Below are 20,353 nucleotides of genomic sequence, written 5' to 3' on the forward strand. Positions count from 1 at the left end.
TAAATAATATTTTTCAAATAATATTACAGTGTCTTTGTCGAACAGTCAGCTGTACGAAGTTTCCGCTGTGCCACAAAACGGGTCGACGCCGGTCGCTGAACATGGGAAGTCCTCAAGTCCACCCAGCATCGTATTGATGAATCAACAATACATCTTACATCTTACATCTAACATCTTACATCTTACATCTATCATTGCATTCTTATAATTATTCACCTGAATGCATGTAATCCTGAATGTACAGTTAATTTATTACTACCCATCTACAAAGTCAACACTGTATTAATAAAAGTATTTATTGTTAAAATAAAATTGAGTTCTATATTATTTGTAGGTACTTAAAAATTATTTGGGTATAAAGGAAACATATTTTAATCATGCAAAATTAGATAAACTAAAAGACAAAAATAATAAGTAAATACGTCGTGTTAAAAATAGTTTTTAATTAATATAGGTAGGACAGCCAGGACAGGTACCTATTATGTAGGTAGGTACTTATCTAAAACTCGTTTATCAGGAATTAAATAAAAGGGAGGTCAATTAAAAAAAAGTGCAGGGTAAGTGGATATCGCTCTGCTGTACAGTAGGTTACAAGTGGGTCACTGTAATGGATGGTGTTAAATTTGAATTCAAAGATATAATATCATTGTATAAGAAAAACGATTCTGAGCGAAAACGGTCCGTCAGCCGATGATATTACCAAGTATATTTGATGATATTATAGTGAATAAAGTAACTTATATATAACCTATTTACGTGGAACCTTGTTTTAAATTTTTAATCCTTAGCTACAAAAGTTGAACATTTTATAAATTACAAAATAATTATTAAATTATAAATTTGATAAATTTTGTCAAAATTTTAACTTTAAATGCTTATAAATAAGAACCGTGACTAAGGATTTTTAATTTTATACGAAAAACGATTTTAAGTGGAGACGATTTGTCAGCCTAGGATATTGTATACTATATTTATATTGATATTATTAAATATTATTAATACCGTAGCCGGTTAAGTTGAATTATTATTATTTGTTTATTATCGTATTTCTATATGATAATATATTTTAGACGTTTCAATTACCCACGAATAATATTTTTAAAATAGGCATATGTATATATTACAAGTAACAACGAATTAAGAACAATATTGCGAAAAATAATTGCCGGAAATCATTAGTTTTTAACTGAAAACGACAGGGAAGTCTGAACTTGGCGGTCAGTCTTATTTTTAAGTTATATGTATTATAACTAATAGAAATTTTTGGTATTTTCATATGTACCCGGTGTACTACACTGCGCTTGCTCGAACAATTAAAATCAAAAACATCCCTCGACTTGTTATGTAAAACCACCATGGGTGGGTGTCAGAATTATTTTTGCATCATCAATTTTAAAACGTTGATTTACCTAGATTAAAAAAAAAATTAATTTGTAATACTTAAGCTCGGTAAACTTTAAGCGTTGTACAAGTGTGTAAAACACCGAAAATCGTGAACTTCGTAAGCCTATACCATAAAAACCAATGATTTGCAGGTAGTCGAGTTTTGGACAAGTACCTACATAGGTAACTTATAATAATTCATATTGTAAATTAATTAGGTACCAAAAAAATATAACTTCTCAAACACTTTGTCTATTGGCACTGGTGGGAGAATGTATTAGAATGTCTATAAACTTGCGGACCAGTTTGTATAGTTAAATTTGGCATGCGAACTATAATTGAAATAGAAAACCAGAATAGGTGCATTGCAGATCACAAAGATTTCTGTAAAAGAACATACATACATTTATAAATATACCGTATAGGTATACTGAGTACTTATATAATAATATATAAGTTCATTGGATTTATCATAGTAAATAATATATTTTATAACATCTATGGCATAATATATTTTATAATATCTATGGCAATCGTCAATTGTCGAAATTCGTCGGCGACGGTTAACAATGCTAATAGTTTCAGAAATACTATTGTATTATAAATATAATATATTGTATATTTTGATTTCAGTGAACAAAAAAATAATAGGCCACAAATATAAACGGTCAGTTCGTTAAACCGGATAAGTTGTAACACAAACTGCCAAATTTCGTTTGATCAGGTTACTTTCATAAAATATTTCGATACTTCCAAGTTTCAGCTTATCGGAGTGAGATGAATAGATAAATATGTATGAAGATAGCTGTTTCTTCGGCGATGGCGGCACTCTAGCTACGTTTCACCGGAAGAGTAGATGTTTACGAGTAAGTTTGTTTTCATATTATTACCTACTATTTTACATTTACTTTTTAGACTTAAATTAAATATTTATTGCCACGGACAATCTGTTAACTAGGTGACGTAGAAGCATTTATATCTAAGTTTAATCCCAATAGTGCAATGTATAAAATACGCGAGACCGTCTTCGTTTCACCACGCCAAGTTTAATACGCACCTTTTTGCATGTTATACTATACGCCGGGTATCACCTTAGGTTTGCGCGAAGTATTTAAAACAATATAATGTTATTAATCTTTATATTTTATATTTTTATATACATAAATACATTATACACCTCATATATTTTATTAGCATACTTACACCGTTTTTAGTGTAGCTCATACAATTATGAATTTATAGTTAATGGAAATGCGGATGTTTATACTTCATAGATATTTTTTTAGTTAATAATCGTGTAAATAATTTGATTAAACAATAAGGTACTTACCTACTCATCATTAGTATCAATTTTATTATATTACGTGTAAAATCACCAACACAAGGTGCAGACTGCGTTTAAAAAATTAAAAACATAAAATAAAATATAAAATAATGTTGTAGCAGAAGCTGGAAACTGTAGTTTATTTTAATTTATAATCCAATTAATGTAACCGAGAATGTAACTGTTAAATTCATCATTGAATGATTATTCAGAGATCACTTTGGGATAAATTTAAATTAAATTAAAAATAATTAAAAACATTTTGTGAAAGGAATAAGATTACTGCTAATATTTAAGTCTTAATTATTATTAACAAATAAATACAAATAATAGATTTTTTGATAGGTTTTTACTATTAACATTCAGTGTAAATATAGTTTCTGATCGACTTACCAATATGTAATAAACCTATATGTAATAAAATAATTATTCGTATCAAATAATCCTAACAATTTAATGCAAGGATTCTCATAAATTGATCTTACAGCAGCCTTAAAACACCAAAAATACATTTGTACATCATTTACAAAATTTTAGTTCCCTATTATGGTGTAGGTATTAATACAAACAATAAATTGCTATTCGAAAACACAATTTCGTATACCTATTATTATTTACTAAATACCTACAATTAAATTAAACTAAAAATAAACATATGATTACATACCGAGTGCCTATAATATAATATTATATATGAAAATTGAATCTTTATTACGAATACTTATCGTTTACACAGACCACAAGAAAAAATAATTAAAAATATTAAAAAAAAAAAAACACACATCATTGTAAAAATATAGTTGGTAATATAGTATTTGATGAATTTACTGTATACGTTTATGGCTTTATGTTAACTCTAAAATCCAGTAATCACATTTTTATTTAATAATTCATAAAATACAATATGCTCTTATAAAAATATTCTTGTGCTTCTGATATCTATTCACCACCTTAATCAATAATTAAATTGATAAACGAAAATAATAATTTAAATAATACCTATATCATATTATTATAATTCAAATTCAAAATTATAAACTATTTTGGTTTATTGTCATATCAAATTTCAATGAACAAATTGTTCCTTAACACAGAACTCTTTGATATAAAAAGTTGCATTATATTATATCCGTGGATTCATCATATTGACGTGCCTAGTATAATATCTATCATTTATTTATTTAATCTATGGCAAATCTCCAAGTCGTTGCAGAAGACACAGTCGATTAAAAATTCTAAAATTTCAATAAGCAAAGAAGATATGAGCAAAAAACTTACTGCGTTTCGTATAATTTTATTTTTCATAAATCACAATATTCTAAGTTCTGGCTGTATTCTGGAGCGTTTCCTCGTAGGCGTCGCAGTTCACACACGTCACGGATTCCGCCGAAAGAGTCGATAATTAAAGTAAGTTTGTTTTTATATTCTTTTGGGGCTTAAATTTACTTTTAAGACTTAAAACAAATATTTAATATCACGAAAAATGTGCTATCCAAGTGTTGTAGGCGCATATTTTAGTTCCGGACTAGAAATGTATTAAATACGCGAGATATAAACGTCGTCGTCGTTTTTCCAGTCCCTGTTTGTAGAATAATTATAATTAATAGGGGCATACCTCTATACAGGGTACTTAATATAAATATATAAATATTTTGGTTTAATTTATAGAAATATATGTTATGACTTATAACTGATAATAGCCATAAGATACAATTTTAATTAATAACTGATAATTTTTTTTTCCAAATACAACGTTATAAGTTATAGGTAACTATTAATTTAGTGTCACATACTTAACTTCTATTGTTCACCTAATATCTATATTCTATATCATAGGGATTAGGGATGTATAACCATGTACACATAAAAGTATATTCACGGAATGGTCAACTGCCTATCCTGACGTGTGCGCACTTATGAATAATATACTTACTCATATACTCGTATAGGTATATAAATATACCTATATAAATAGTGTAATACTACATACACGAATGTGTTACCTATTATGTCCCTAAAAGTTCAACAGTTATTATTATATTTATTTATTTTTTAAATATAGGTAGGTACATTATAAGACTAATTAAAATCACATTTTTTTTTATTTTTTTGAACACAATGTTTTAAAAATTATTAATTAATATATAATTTATTGGTATAGTGCTAAATAAATTAATGAAATAAAACAAACACAACTTCTATAATTATTAGTAATAATAATATATCCACGTATAAATTATTAAAATACAAAACGAAAAACGATTCTGAGCAAAGATATCGTTGACTAATAAATAATATTGAGTTTAAAGTAATTTATTTTTTCGGTAGAAAATCGGTATAAATATGAATTGTAAATATTTTTTTTATTTTCATACCATGACGCGTGTCTGAAAAATTGTTTATATTAGGTGTTTAAGATGTTAGATTTCGGTTCGGCTGATTGTCCACCCCCTCACTCTTCAGCATCAATGATTATTTATAATATTTAAATATAAACCGCATTTTCTGAATTTTCTAAAACATTGCTTTCCAAGCAAAGAATTCGTTTCATATATTATCAACGAATTGAAAAATGAAATTAGAACATATATGAGATATTTATTTTATATGGGATATAGTCAATTTTATAAAAACTTATTAGAAAAAAATTAAATACAATTAAATAAAGGTAATTTTTTTTCTTATATTTCTATTTTTTTACGTACCCATTATGTTCGATACTATAACTTCAGTCTTCAGTTATAGAAAACAACACTTGCCAATATGGAATTACTGTCGAATTTTTTTATTTTAAAATATTAAATAGCATCTGATCGACTGATGTGCTATAATGAAACTTAAAATATAACGAATACACTACCTATACACTTATCTAAATTCTATTTTATATTCGTTTAAATTGGACTTTTAATTTTTCTGGCCATTTTATTAAGCTTTGTAATATAAGTGCATTAAATCGTATTTTTAAGGCATTTTTCTTATTTTTAATGCATTTAAATCCACGTCCTATTTATAACTTAACGTTATTTTGTATATACCAATCGATTAGTGTACACAATAAAAAATATAATATTATTGATGGGTTAATAGGTTGATAACTATTATGTAGGTAGGTACAGTTTTGTAAGCTTCAATGTATCGTTCTTATAATTTATAAAGTAACTAAATGAGTCAAATGATTTTGTCAAGGGGTGGGGGGGGGGATATGGCTGATTTTTTAACATGCACTATTTCAAGGGCTCTTAACCTAAGGGGCGCACCACTCTAAGGAGGAGTGACACAATTTCGTAAGGGGGGGGGGGGGGATGACGTGAAAATGTTTAAAAAAAAAACACGAATTTATTTAGTTATTTTGTTATTTAGGTAATACATATTAATTAATAGGTATTTCTTAAATTTTTTTTATTATTTTATTTGAAACATTATTTTTAAATATTGGGATCAATAAAACTATTTTTATATAATTACTATTTTATATAAATTAGAATTTGTTTATAAACCAAGTAATAAATAAATGGTTACCAAGTAAAAAAACCATTATCTATATTATAAATTTGAATTCAATTTACCACATTTGCGTCTACTAGAAACAAATAAATGTTTTTTTGAAGATAATGTAAAAATATCCATCATCCATCGGTTAGGACCATATATAATATTATATATATATTCTATGATTAGGACGGTGAGGTTATAATTATAAATAATCTATGGCAAATGACAATCGTTTGAGACGAACAGCGATTCCAATACGTACTCACATATTTCGTTCCATTCTGGTTATTAAGCTAGGAGCCTATTTTTATAAATGTCATTAATCTCAATACTTCCAGACTGAACTTTTGGATCGGAGATATGAAGACGCGCGCTGCATTTTGCTTGGCGGAGACACACAGCTCTGACACTAGACAATATTATACACTCAAACGGAACGCGTTTCGCCGGAAGAATAAATAATTACGTAAGTTTTGTCCTACTACTCTGTTGACGCGGTAGACCTAATTTAAATATTTATTGTCAGACAAACTTATATACCCGCTAGACGTAGAGTAGTTTTTAAAATCCAGTTGTTATAGGTGTACAAAAATTAGGATATTATGAAAAATACCTTAAATTATAATACTTTGCCTACAACTGTTAATTTATTGTTATAGTAGAATAATGTTTAAAATTTTAAATCAATGATTAGGCAATGCTTTTATAAGTAGGAAGGTAGGTTTTTATACCTACCTAACAAAATAAGAAAATACATAATGATTAATGTTATTTAATATGATTTGTAAGTACATAGCAGATTAAACCTATCACCTGGTGACGATTATTTTTGTTTTATACGTTCTTCGTAATTCAGTTCCGTCACGATAGTTTTAGTTTTCGTTAAATGTAAATTGTAAAACATACATTTTCTATGCATACGGGATACCGTCATTAAATATTTGGGTTTTAAGAGAACACCTCAATCGTACGTTTTATTTTGGGAGTTTTGCGGGATATGCCTATAGGAAATTTTCTTCAAATTTTCACATTTCACTATTTGATATTGTGATATTATTTGTACCTAGGTTAAGTTTCTGTTTTAGAATCGATATATATTATGTTACCTAGGTATATCACATTCTTAATTTAAATTCTGGTAGTCGAGTATTGGATAAGTACATTGGCGCAACTAGGTTGATGCACAGGGGACTTGTGCACCCCCAAGTTTAAAATGTGCACCCCCAAAATATAAAAGACTTAATCTATTATATTTTGATTATTTTGAAGTAAAAATTATCAATAAATACAAAAATGCTGACCATACTGTATATTGAGGAATATAATGAGTGGATACTTCACTATTATGTCCTGACATTCCCAGTTATAACTTTATAACCTAATATTATGAAATAACCTTTAGCTTACGTAGGTATTTGATGTTGTATAGAACAGGTTACAATTACGTCGTTATTACTTATTTGTGTAAAAATGATCATAGTACCTAATAATATTTTCTTATAAATTAACAAAATAAATTAGAAAACAGGATAACGATGTTTCTCTTTATCTTTGGCAAAATAAAAGACTGTCCATGATTCTTGAATGTGAGCGCGTTTATATTGTTTACTTGTTTATAATTTGTTATAATTCATAAAACAAGTGGGAGCGCGTTAAATAGCCAACAATATTTCAGTTAAATTGTGTTGTTCAAAAAACTGTTATGGTGTTATTTTATGAAAATTAAATATATCAATGTTTATTCAATTATTTATAATATTAAACAAATAATAAGACCTATAGAACCTATATTATTTAAAAGAAAAAGAAAATACAAGAAATTGACAATCTAGATTTTCCAACTTTAAATATAACTTTTGTTCAAATCAATATTTAAAATTTTTTTTTATATATAAAATTAATATTTTTATTTTTTAATATTGAAAATAAAAATTTCAAATTTAATTAAAATTTTTTGGAAAAATTCAAAATAGCCAATTTTGTAAATCAGATTACAAGAATAATTTTAATGGTTAAAACATGTATCTAAGTCAAGTAGTTAATTTTTTAGAATATTTTAAGATATCAATATTTTTTTGAGTAAATTAATTTAGAATGTAATAACTTTTTTTCAAAATATTTTTTCACAATTTTTGTCATACTTTTAAGTAGCGTATTTTATTTTTTTTTTTGTCAGATCTTTCTATTATACCCTGTATATAGAGTGTGAGTCTGGGAATTCTTTATAATTTGTGCACCCTCAAAAATATAGGGCTAGTTGCGCCTATGGACAAGTACCTACGTAACTTATAATTCGTATCGTAATTTAATAACTAAAGAAATATAATTTCCCCAACAGTGTCTAGAGCCACCGGCAGCAGAATGCATTATAGAATGTCTATAAACTAGTGGTCTAGTATAATTATGGTTAAAATTGGCATGCGACCAACAACTGGGGGCTTGTTCTGGAAACTTTAAATGATCTAATAAGGTTCATCTCATTATTTGAATTTAATTAATTTTTAAGCGATTGTTGTGTTAATCAATTTTTTAATTTATTTCATTCAACACACTCGTCTCAGTTTTCTAGTACCTCTAGATTTCTTACAAAATTCATATCGATCATCTCACAGCTTTCATATTCAAAACCAAAAAAATATGTATTTTTATCTTATTTCAATCTTTTTCATCGAACACCATTATATATTACAGATCATTAAGATACTAGTATTGTATACTAGATAAGTTTCAATTAGCGAGATGTAGAGAGAGATGGAGATGGAGCGAGATGTAGACGGATAAAGATAGCCTAGCTGTTTCTTCGATGACAGCGTGTGCTGCAGTACAGCTAGGTTTCACTGGAAGAGTCGATGTTTATGCGTAAGTTTGTTTTTATATTATTTTGATCTTACATTTACTTTTTAGACTTGAATTAAATATTTATTGTCGCGGAAAATCTGTTAACTAAGTAACGTAGAAGCATATACGTTTACTACTGTCTACCAAAGGCGCAATGTATAATAATAATAAATTATACGCCAGTCCGAATAATCCAAACGCTGTCTTACTCGTAGTCGAGTTCTAGTTGATAACTGACTTGTGAATAAATGTAATTTTTGTTAGGTATAAAAATAAAACTAATAAATCCTTGAATACAACATTTAAAAATACAAACTCTGTGTAATAAAAATTAATATTAGGTATTTATTGGTAGGTTTATATAATATCTGTAGACTGTAACGCATAGGTCATTAGAATATTGTAGAACATTTTACTGCATAAGATGCATGTTATTTCACAAATGGTATTCGTCAGTGAACATTTTCAAACTGGGAATAATATATCATAAGCAGATTGAAATGTGTGAACGTTTCAGTGTTTCGAAGACTAAGTTTCGTAGCAGATTTTGATTCCGTCACGGGGTATGTATTTTCTTATTTCTCAATAGGTTTTTTTTTATTATAGTTAATTGATCAGGGGATGTATTGCCCGAAAATTTTTAATATTTGCATTGTAACTATACTGGTATAACACTATTCGGGCTATCAATAAAGTCGTGTTCAAAATTAGAAAATTGGTGAGGTATGATATTTTTTTAAGCAATTCTTTCGAGTAGGGAATTCGCTCAATAATATTTAAATATTTTCACCGATAATCAAGTACGATGACTTGTAGGTAACTAGAGACTGAGTGAATAGGAATTAGGAAGTGTGTGATATGGCGAAGATAAGGAAATGGGTCAACAGGATTTCAGAATGTTTGGTGTATGAAAGGGAAAGATGAAAAAGAAATGTAAGGTTAGGGTAGGTAAGTGGAGTGAGAGTAGCAGATATGAGAATAATAAGTAAGGTGTGAAGGTACAAAAGAGGATAGAATAAGAAATTAATTAATTAAGGGTAGTGTAGGGTAGTGAAATGATGGACGAGAAGACTGAAGAAGAGATGGATAGACAGAATACCGATCATATGGAGGTGTGGAATGAGAGTGGCTGAACCTGTATATAGCTGTGAGAGACGGGGGAAGAAAAAGTGTAAAGGTAGAATAATTATGTTAACAATGCCGAATACGTAGGAAAAGATCTTGAATTGCAAAAGCCTTATTGACTCTTCGGCTTCAACTAACCATAGGTTTACCTAACTAACTTTCTTATGACTCATTAGGACACTTTGAATAAAAAGATCCTGAGATGCAGGTTGCCGAACTTAAGTGTTTGATTATCAAATTGATCCTTTGATTGTTGACACCTTAATCCATGCTATGGATGAAGCCCATAGATAATAAGACCGCTGATAAGACCATTATGTCCTATCAATATCTTTATTATACTCTGTCCTACGAGAGAACATGCCGGTTCTGCGCATCCCCCTGCGTCACCCTGCTGTCGAAACTGGTTCCCCAGTGACGGGTATGAAGCGTGGGGGGACTAGTTTTGGTCGGTGCGCGGCATGATCTCTCGTGGGACAGAGTATATCTATGATGGAGCCATACCCAGCTCACTCGTGTAAACTTGTTGCCGGTTGGGATGTCAGCGCACTACTTGTTTTCCATCTTTGACCCACGTGTAGCATACCAAATGTAATATTAAGAAAACACTACAATGATTGGGTCAGAGAAAGAAATAAATGGTGCGCTAAAAATCTGACATCCTCTTAGTGTTATCAAGTTGAAGAAGCAGTTGATTGTTGACAATTTGACATTTAACATTAACTGTGGTAGGTATTACGATTGGAAGTAAAAGTGATCAGCAGGGCTGTTTATTTAATGCAAAGATAAAGTGTTAAATATTTGCCTGCATGTATGCACTAAAAACAGGCAAATATATGCACTGAAATATTCAAAAATATGCACTTAAAATTCAAAAAAATACTGAATGAAAACGTTTTTATTAATTTTTTTTTAAATCAATAAATTATAATTCAAATTGGTTTACAAAAAAAATTCTTTATTTACACACTTGGTAGGTAGGTATGTAGGTAGGTAACGGATGAACCGAAAATATAAAAACATTTTAAGAAAATAAGCATAAATACGAAGAAATCATGAGAACATGCAATTATATTAACTAATCCAAAAAAAAACGCATATTGGTAACGGTGTTGTAATAATAGGGATCTCCCAAAAAAAATACGTACTAATAGTTCAAACAAATCATAATAGCTAACTGTAATAAATATTAATTTATGAAAAAGTATATTAAAAAGCATTATTATATTATAAATGAAACAAAACTATGAACTATGGACCGTGACATAATATAGGTATTTCTATATTTTTAGCTCCATAATTTCTGTTAAAATATTAGGAAAATGTATTAAGTACCGTAAAAGTGCTAAATTTGAGCTATTACTTAAAATATTATATTCATAACAAATTATCATAGAAGGTTAGGTACTGTTATTCCACATACTTATTATAGTTTAATTTAACTACAACATTCTAGTAGAGTCTGATAAAATTTGGTTCCACGACTTTGATCATACAAACTTTAAATACTAAACTATGGGTCTGAAATGTAGTTTATATAGATCTAAATAATCCAAAACATATTTAGCTTCAAAATATAAAAATAAAGTGCCTTGTATTGTAGTAGGTAGGTAACTTTCAAAAAAAAAACTAAAAAAAATCATACTTGAAATCTATGTATAATATACGTATATTGTAATAAATGTTCAAATGTTTACTATAGTACATTAAAAAAAATTAACTTAAGTTCAATATAATACATTATAACAGGTGTTCAAATAAACATTTCATACCAAAAATTTTGTTAATTCACACAGTCTCTCTTCAATTTTAAATTTTTCTTCAAATTATCTACAAAATAAAAATGTTTAGTTTTTTTTTTTTTTTTATTAATTAAACATAAGACTTTCCTAGCCTAAGGCTATCTAAATCTAGGGATATTGAAAGTTTACATAATTTTTAACATTATAACATAATAATTAAGATTTTTAAGTACTATGGATAATTACAATTGGTATAAAATATAGTACGACATATAAAATTAATGATATTTGTTATCATGAGCAAAATGTATACAAATAGATAAAATAGCAACGTGTTTATAATATAAACTAAAGTAAATAAAGATAAGTAATTGTAGGTATGGTCTGATATACGATGAAAAGATAGATAAAAAGGGAAAAACCTGTACACTATGGACAGAAACGTTTATTGACAATCTCGGTAAGGAGATTAATTAGTGGAGTAATTAAAGAGTTAAAATTAGAAATAAATTCTGATAAAACATTTGTGATGGATTCCATGGAAGAGGTTACCGTTTTGGTCGCTGCAGCATAGGATTTCCTTGGAAGCTGCCGAGCATGATCTCCTGAGACATCGTTTGACGAAGACTTCGTAGGCGTTGGTACATTTGTATTTTTGCGTTTTTTTGTAACGGATTGATAAACACGGCATCCTTTGTAGTTGGCCGTGTGTACCTCAGAACAGAGCGCGCATTTGGCTGGACTATCTCGGTCCTTTGTGCAGTTCACGGAGCGGTGGTCTCCACCGCATTTGACGCACCTAGATTCAGGTTGACAGTAGTTATCGGTATGGCCGTAGGCTTGACAATTATGGCACTGAGGCGGACCACGGCGGGACAGATGAGGTTTTTCGATTATAACTTTGGTATCAAGTAGCGAAGTGATATTGAAAATATCTTTGTTATTATTCTGACGATATAAATCAACAAAAAATAATGGGAGACCGCGTCTATTTTTATCTTGGACATTGATAACTTGTTTCACAGAATGTCCTTCTTCCGACAAGCCGACAGAAATTACCGTACACAATGTGGAATGGTGGAGATTTCTTATTGCGACTCTTAATGAGCGATTAACGCGAGCTTGAAAAGTATGAAAACTGGAATCAGTTTTATTGAGATGATTCAGAATAGTGTTGTAGTTGAGTACGCCTCTGGGATATACGATCAGGTATGATTTAGTAGACTTACAGGTAAATGCGTTTGGACCGGTCAACCTTGTTAGTTCATTTGTGAAGGCGGAGAAATTTGAGATGTTGGAGATGTAAAACGGAGGTGGCGTGACGTCTTGTGTATCGAGCGTAGGCTGCTCGATATTTTGTTTTGCAGGACCTGATTTTTCGTTGCAAACTGTCGCACTGTTGGTGGATGTATTAAATATGTTGTCACTAGAATCATCAGAGTACAAGGCGGCATACCGATTAGGTGTAACGAATTTTTTTGACTTTTTATCAGCAACTTTTGGCGAAATTGACAAATTTGAAAAATTGCGTTTGTTAGACATTGATGTCTGGAGCGAGTCGCCACCGGTGTCGTGGACTTTGTCTACCATATTATCGAACTGCGAGTGCGATAACGGAGCTCTTAAGCAACTACGTGCGTGCACGTTGAGCGTAATAGCCGGACTTATAAATGTTTAGTAAATTGGAAGACTTGATTAAGTATTTAATCATTTATCTAAAAGAGATGTGCCGGGTCGCCACATTACTATATCGAGGGGCCATTGTGCAAGTGTCGTTCATAAATATCATAACATATAAAATATTAGAAATACAAACTTAATATTTCACTAACAGTAAATATTATAAAAAAATATTACGAAATGTACTATACTCATATTATATTATGATTGTATTAGTTACAAACTCTTGAATTAAGAGTTATGTTTGAGGATTTAATTAATTTCCTAAAAGGAAATGCCTCAAGGTTGCCTCAGTAAGTTGAGGAACCGTAATTAAAGTGCCGTCCACCAATAAAGTACCCGAAAAAAAAACGATTAATTCAAATATAGAAGGTACTTATAATATGATATACTTTTATCAAAGTATGATTGTGTTAGCCACAGTCTTGTGTAAATTATATTGTCTTAAGTTTTCCCAATCTAATAATACAAAATACTGAAAATAAATGAAATCACAAAATTAGTACAATAGAGAGACTGTGCATTGATTTACAAATTTGTCTTAAATTTACTTTTTGCATAGATAATAATATGAAGGTGGGCTGGGCTTTTAATATCAGAGTATGGGGCCCAGACCCACACTGTTTACACGAGTGAGCTGGGTATGGCTCCATCATAGATAATAAAGATATAACATAATGGTCTTAACAGCGGTCTTCGAGGGGAACAATTGAGGCCAAATAAAGTATACCTATATCGAGTATCGACTATCAATATAAAGAAGCCTCAATTTCCTTCCGCGGGAACGCGGCCTCAAATGTATTTAACATAGGCGTGGTCCATCCATATCTTTATTATCTATGGGCTTCACCCATAGCATGGATTAAGGTGTCAACAATCTAAGGATCAACTTGATAATCAAACACTTAAGTTCAGCAACCTGCAAATCAGAATATTTTTATTCAAAGTGTCCTAATAAGTCATAAGAAGGTTAGTTAGGTAAATCTATGGTTAGTTGAAGCTATGGTAATGATAGACGACTACCATCACCGGTCGTGAGCTTTGCGATGATCTCTTCCTACTAACTATCAAGGTAATCGATATTGTAAACATAATAATGAAAGGAAATATTTAAATATTATTAATTTGGTTAGGTTAGGTTAGGTTAGGATAGGGCAGGAAATTAGATGTTAACTAATTATCATAGTTTTTAACACGGTCTTAGACGGTCAGCAAGAGTTGTACCAGTATAGTTATTAAAAACTTAAATACAGCCAACATTAAATAATGATTTTTTTACCACAACAAATTATAAAATGTATTTTAAAATATAACAAAATATTATTTTAAGGTTTTCAATACTTATGAGTTTTTGTAAATAGAAAATGTATAAAATCAATAGTTTTAATTTAATATATGGTTTTGTGTTTTAATATCCTATTGTCAAAGAATTCTCAGGGTTTCCTTTCCACATTTTTTAACATTATACTAAATCTAACTTTTTTCCGCACATATTTACAAAGACTAAAACAGATATCTGACTATGTTTTTATTTGCATTTAGACTTTATAGTTTGTAGTTTAATATTGACTGTAGACCCACCAAACACAATATTATTTTAAATTAAACATTTTATGTCCTTTATAAATTACAATCACATAGTAGAGTTCGTGCAGGACCTTTTATCATTTAATTTCTTTGCATCCTTTATAATTTACATTCATTTTTATACATTTTCTAATACATATATTACCGTGATACACCTCTGATCATAATAACTGTTCGCATTATTATAATGTAAATAACACCTAGTTTTTGGTTTGTAGTTAATATGTATTGCAGTATTTAGCTTCCAGCGTATTCTTTTGTTTAGTGTTATTTCACCCAGATTTCTCAAACAATTTTTTTTTCACTTCATTGAACTCTAGTAGATTTTTTTGTATAAAAATTTTTCAAGATTAACCGGCTATACCTAGGAGTACGCTGAGTACCTGTGTATATAATATATAATTTGAAAAGAGACTGGCTAGGTTCTCTCATGTTCCCCATTCAATTTATTTTTTTATATATTTAACTTTTTTTGATTCTTTTATATATATCTTTTTTTAAAACATTAACAACTTGGTGCCATATGATTTTTTTAAAATTTTTTATCTGCTTCTTAAAATGCGTTTGCTTGCGGTAGCCCACGTTCCCCTTTCAATTTTTTTTCTCAAATTTAATTCAATTGATTTTTAATATGAATATTTTCAAATTTGTGAGTCTTCAGAGAATTTTTTTCTGTTATTTAATTCCTATCTAGATCTTTCTATATAGATTTTTTAAACACTGACAAGCCGGCGCCAACACCCTCCTTCACATTTTTTTTTTGTAATGTAACTCTACTTGAATATTTAGAATTGACGTGAAAATTGATAACTTGGTGCCTGTAAATAATCATTCTTTAATGAACTAAATGTTTTAAATAGTTTTTTCTGTTTAAGATTCTGGGCATTTTCGTTTGAAATTTGTAATGTGTATTCCTACGTAAATTTTTTCAAATTTATTTTTAAGTTTTCTAAAATGGAATTTGCCTGCGGGCGCCAATACCCTCCTTCAATTTTTTTTTTTATGATTTTACCTCTAGCCAAATTTTTTAAACATTGACAACCTTTGAATAATCCTTATCTTTAATGAACTAAATATTTTAAATGGTTTTTTTTGTTTAAGATTCTGGGCATTTTTTTGTTTAAAATTTTTTTTTTGTTTCCTAAAAAGCATTTGCCTGCGGGCGCCAATACCCTCCTTCAATTTATTATTTAAATTTTAACTTCTAGCCAAATTTTTTAAACATTGACAATCTGGTACCTCTTGAATAATACTTGTTTAATGAAATAAATATTTTAAATAGTTTTTTCAGTTAAAGTTAGTTTATTTCAAATTTTTTTTTTGGTTTCCTTAAATGCATTTGCCTGCGGGCGCCAACACCCTCCTCCAATTTTTTTTTTTAGGATTTAACCTCTAGACAAATATTTTAAACATTGACAATCTAGTACCTCTTGAATAATCCTTGTTAAATGAAATAAATATTTTAAATAGTTTTTTCTGTTTAAGATTCTGGGCATTTTAGTTTGTACTTTGTAATGAGTATTTCTACAGTTAGTTTTTTTCAAAATTTTTTTTTGGTTTCCTAAAATGCATTTGCCTGCGGGTGCCAACACCCTCTTCAATTTTTTTTTTATGATTTAACCTCTTGCCAAACTTTTTAAACCATGACTATCGGGTACCCTTGAATAATCCTTATCTTTAATGAATTAAATATTTTGAATAGTTTTTTCTGTTTAAGATTCTGGGCATTTTAGTTTGTACTTTGTAATGAGTATTTCTACAATTAGCTTTTTCAAAATTTTTTTTTTGTTTCCTAAAAAGCATTTGCCTGCGGGCGCCAACACCCTCCTTCAATTTTTTTTTAAGTAATGTTACTCTAGTTGAATATTTTGTATTGAATTAAAAATTGATAACTTGGTGCCTTATGAATAATCCTTATCTTTAATGAATTAAATATTTTGAATAGTTTTTTCTGTTTAAGATTCTGGGCATTTTAGTTTGTACTTTGTAATGTATATTCCTACACTTAATTTTTTTCAAAATTTTTTTTTGGTTTCCTAAAAAGCATTTGCCTGCGGGCGCCAACACCCTCCTTCAATTTTTTTTTTATGATTTTACTTCTAGCCAAATATTTTAAACATTGACAATCTAGTACCTCTTGAATAATCCTTGTTTAATGAAATAAATATTTTAAATAGTTTTTTCTGTTTAAGATTCTGGGCATTTTAGTTTGTACTTTGTAATGAGTATTTCCACAGTTAGTTTATTTCAAATTTTTTTTTGGGTTCCTAAAATGCATTTGCCTGCGGGCGCAAACACCCTCCTTCAATTTTTTTTTTATGATTTTACCTCTAGCCAAATTTTTTAAACATTGACAATTTAGGTACCCTTGAATAATCCTTATCTTTATTGAACTAAATATTTTAAATGGTTTTTTTTGTTTAATATTCTGGGCATTTTAGTTTGTACTTTGTAATGTATTTTTCTTCTGTAAAATTTTTTCTAAATTTTTTTTGGTTTCCTAAAATGCATTTGCCTGCGGGGGCCAACACCCTCCTTCAATTTTTTTTTTTATGATTTTACCTCTATCCAAATTTTTTAAACATTGACAATCGGGTACCCTTGAATAATCCTTATCTTTAATGAAATAAATATTTTAAATAGTTTCTTCTGTTTAATATTCTGGGCATTTTAGTTTGTACTTTGTAATGTGTATTCCTACAGTTAGTTTTTTTCAAAATTTCTTTTGATTTCCGAAAATGCAATTGCCTGCAGGCGCCAACACCCTCTTTCAATTTTTTTTTTTTAGGATTGTAACTCTAGTTGAATATTTTGTATTGACTTGAAAATTGATAACTTGGTGCCCTATGAATAATCATTCTTTAATGAACTAAATATTTTGAATAGTTTTTTCTGTTTAAGACTCTGGGCATTTTAGTTTTTACTTTGTAATGTGTATTCCTACATTTAAATTTTTTCATTTTTTTTTTTTGGTTTCCTAAAAAGCATTTGCCTGCGGGCACCAACACCCTCCTTCAATTTTTTTTTTATGATTTTACTTCTAGCCAAATATTTTAAACATTGACAATCTAGTACCTCTTGAATAATCCTTGTTTAATGAAATAAATATTTTAAATAGTTTTTTCTGTTTAAGATTCTGGGCATTTTAGTTTGTACTTTGTAATGAGTATTTCCACAGTTAGTTTATTTCAAATTTTTTTTTGGGTTCCTAAAATGCATTTGCCTGCGGGCGCAAACACCCTCCTTCAATTTTTTTTTTATGATTTTACCTCTAGCCAAATTTTTTAAACATTGACAATTTAGGTACCCTTGAATAATCCTTATCTTTATTGAACTAAATATTTTAAATGGTTTTTTTTGTTTAAGATTCTGGGCATTTTAGTTTGTACTTTGTAATGTGTATTCCTACAGTAAAATGTATTGAAAATTTTTTTTTGGTTAGGTTAGGTTATCTATAATATAGTACCTCTTGAATAATCCTTGTTTAATGAAAAAAATATTTTAAATAGTTTTTTCTGTTTAATATTCTGGGCATTTTAGTTTGTACTTTGTAATGTATTTTTCTTCTGTAAAATTTTTTCTAAATTTTTTTTGGTTTCCTAAAATGCATTTGACTGCAGGCGCCAACACCCTCTTTCAATTTTTTTTTTTTAGGATTGTAACTCTAGTTGAATATTTTGTATTGACTTGAAAATTGATAACTTGGTGCCCTATGAATAATCATTCTTTAATGAACTAAATATTTTGAATAGTTTTTTCTGTTTAAGACTCTGGGCATTTTAGTTTGTACTTTGTAATGTGTATTCCTACATTTAAATTTTTTCATTTTTTTTTTTTGGTTTCCTAAAAAGCATTTGCCTGCGGGGGCCAACACCCTCCTTCAATTTTTTTTTTTATGATTTTACCTCTATCCAAATTTTTTAAACATTGACAATCGGGTACCCTTGAATAATCCTTATCTTTAATGAAATAAATATTTTAAATAGTTTCTTCTGTTTAATATTCTGGGCATTTTAGTTTGTACTTTGTAATGTGTATTCCTACAGTTAGTTTTTTTCAAAATTTCTTTTGATTTCCGAAAATGCAATTGCCTGCAGGCGCCAACACCCTCTTTCAATTTTTTTTTTTTAGGATTGTAACTCTAGTTGAATATTTTGTATTGACTTGAAAATTGATAACTTGGTGCCCTATGAATAATCATTCTTTAATGAACTAAATATTTTGAATAGTTTTTTCTGTTTAAGACTCTGGGCATTTTAGTTTTTACTTTGTAATGTGTATTCCTACATTTAAATTTTTTCATTTTTTTTTTTTGGTTTCCTAAAAAGCATTTGCCTGCGGGCACCAACACCCTCCTTCAATTTTTTTTTTATGATTTTACTTCTAGCCAAATATTTTAAACATTGACAATCTAGTACCTCTTGAATAATCCTTGTTTAATGAAATAAATATTTTAAATAGTTTTTTCTGTTTAAGATTCTGGGCATTTTAGTTTGTACTTTGTAATGAGTATTTCCACAGTTAGTTTATTTCAAATTTTTTTTTGGGTTCCTAAAATGCATTTGCCTGCGGGCGCAAACACCCTCCTTCAATTTTTTTTTTATGATTTTACCTCTAGCCAAATTTTTTAAACATTGACAATTTAGGTACCCTTGAATAATCCTTATCTTTATTGAACTAAATATTTTAAATGGTTTTTTTTTGTTTAAGATTCTGGGCATTTTAGTTTGTACTTTGTAATGTGTATTCCTACAGTAAAATGTATTGAAAATTTTTTTTTGGTTAGGTTAGGTTATCTATAATATAGTACCTCTTGAATAATCCTTGTTTAATGAAAAAAATATTTTAAATAGTTTTTTCTGTTTAATATTCTGGGCATTTTAGTTTGTACTTTGTAATGTATTTTTCTTCTGTAAAATTTTTTCTAAATTTTTTTTGGTTTCCTAAAATGCATTTGACTGCAGGCGCCAACACCCTCTTTCAATTTTTTTTTTTTAGGATTGTAACTCTAGTTGAATATTTTGTATTGACTTGAAAATTGATAACTTGGTGCCCTATGAATAATCATTCTTTAATGAACTAAATATTTTGAATAGTTTTTTCTGTTTAAGACTCTGGGCATTTTAGTTTGTACTTTGTAATGTGTATTCCTACATTTAAATTTTTTCATTTTTTTTTT

The 20,353-nt window shown here is 28.8% G+C and overlaps 1 pseudogene; it reads right to left on the minus strand.

The window, feature by feature from the left end:
- Positions 1–12,451: 12,451 nt before the first annotated feature.
- On the minus strand, positions 12,452–13,497 carry LOC132940412 (uncharacterized; annotated as a pseudogene).
- Between the last annotated feature and the right edge of the window lie 6,856 nt (positions 13,498–20,353).

Source organism: Metopolophium dirhodum, chromosome 3, assembly GCF_019925205.1.
Source record: "Metopolophium dirhodum isolate CAU chromosome 3, ASM1992520v1, whole genome shotgun sequence".
NCBI lineage: Eukaryota > Metazoa > Arthropoda > Insecta > Hemiptera > Aphididae > Metopolophium > Metopolophium dirhodum.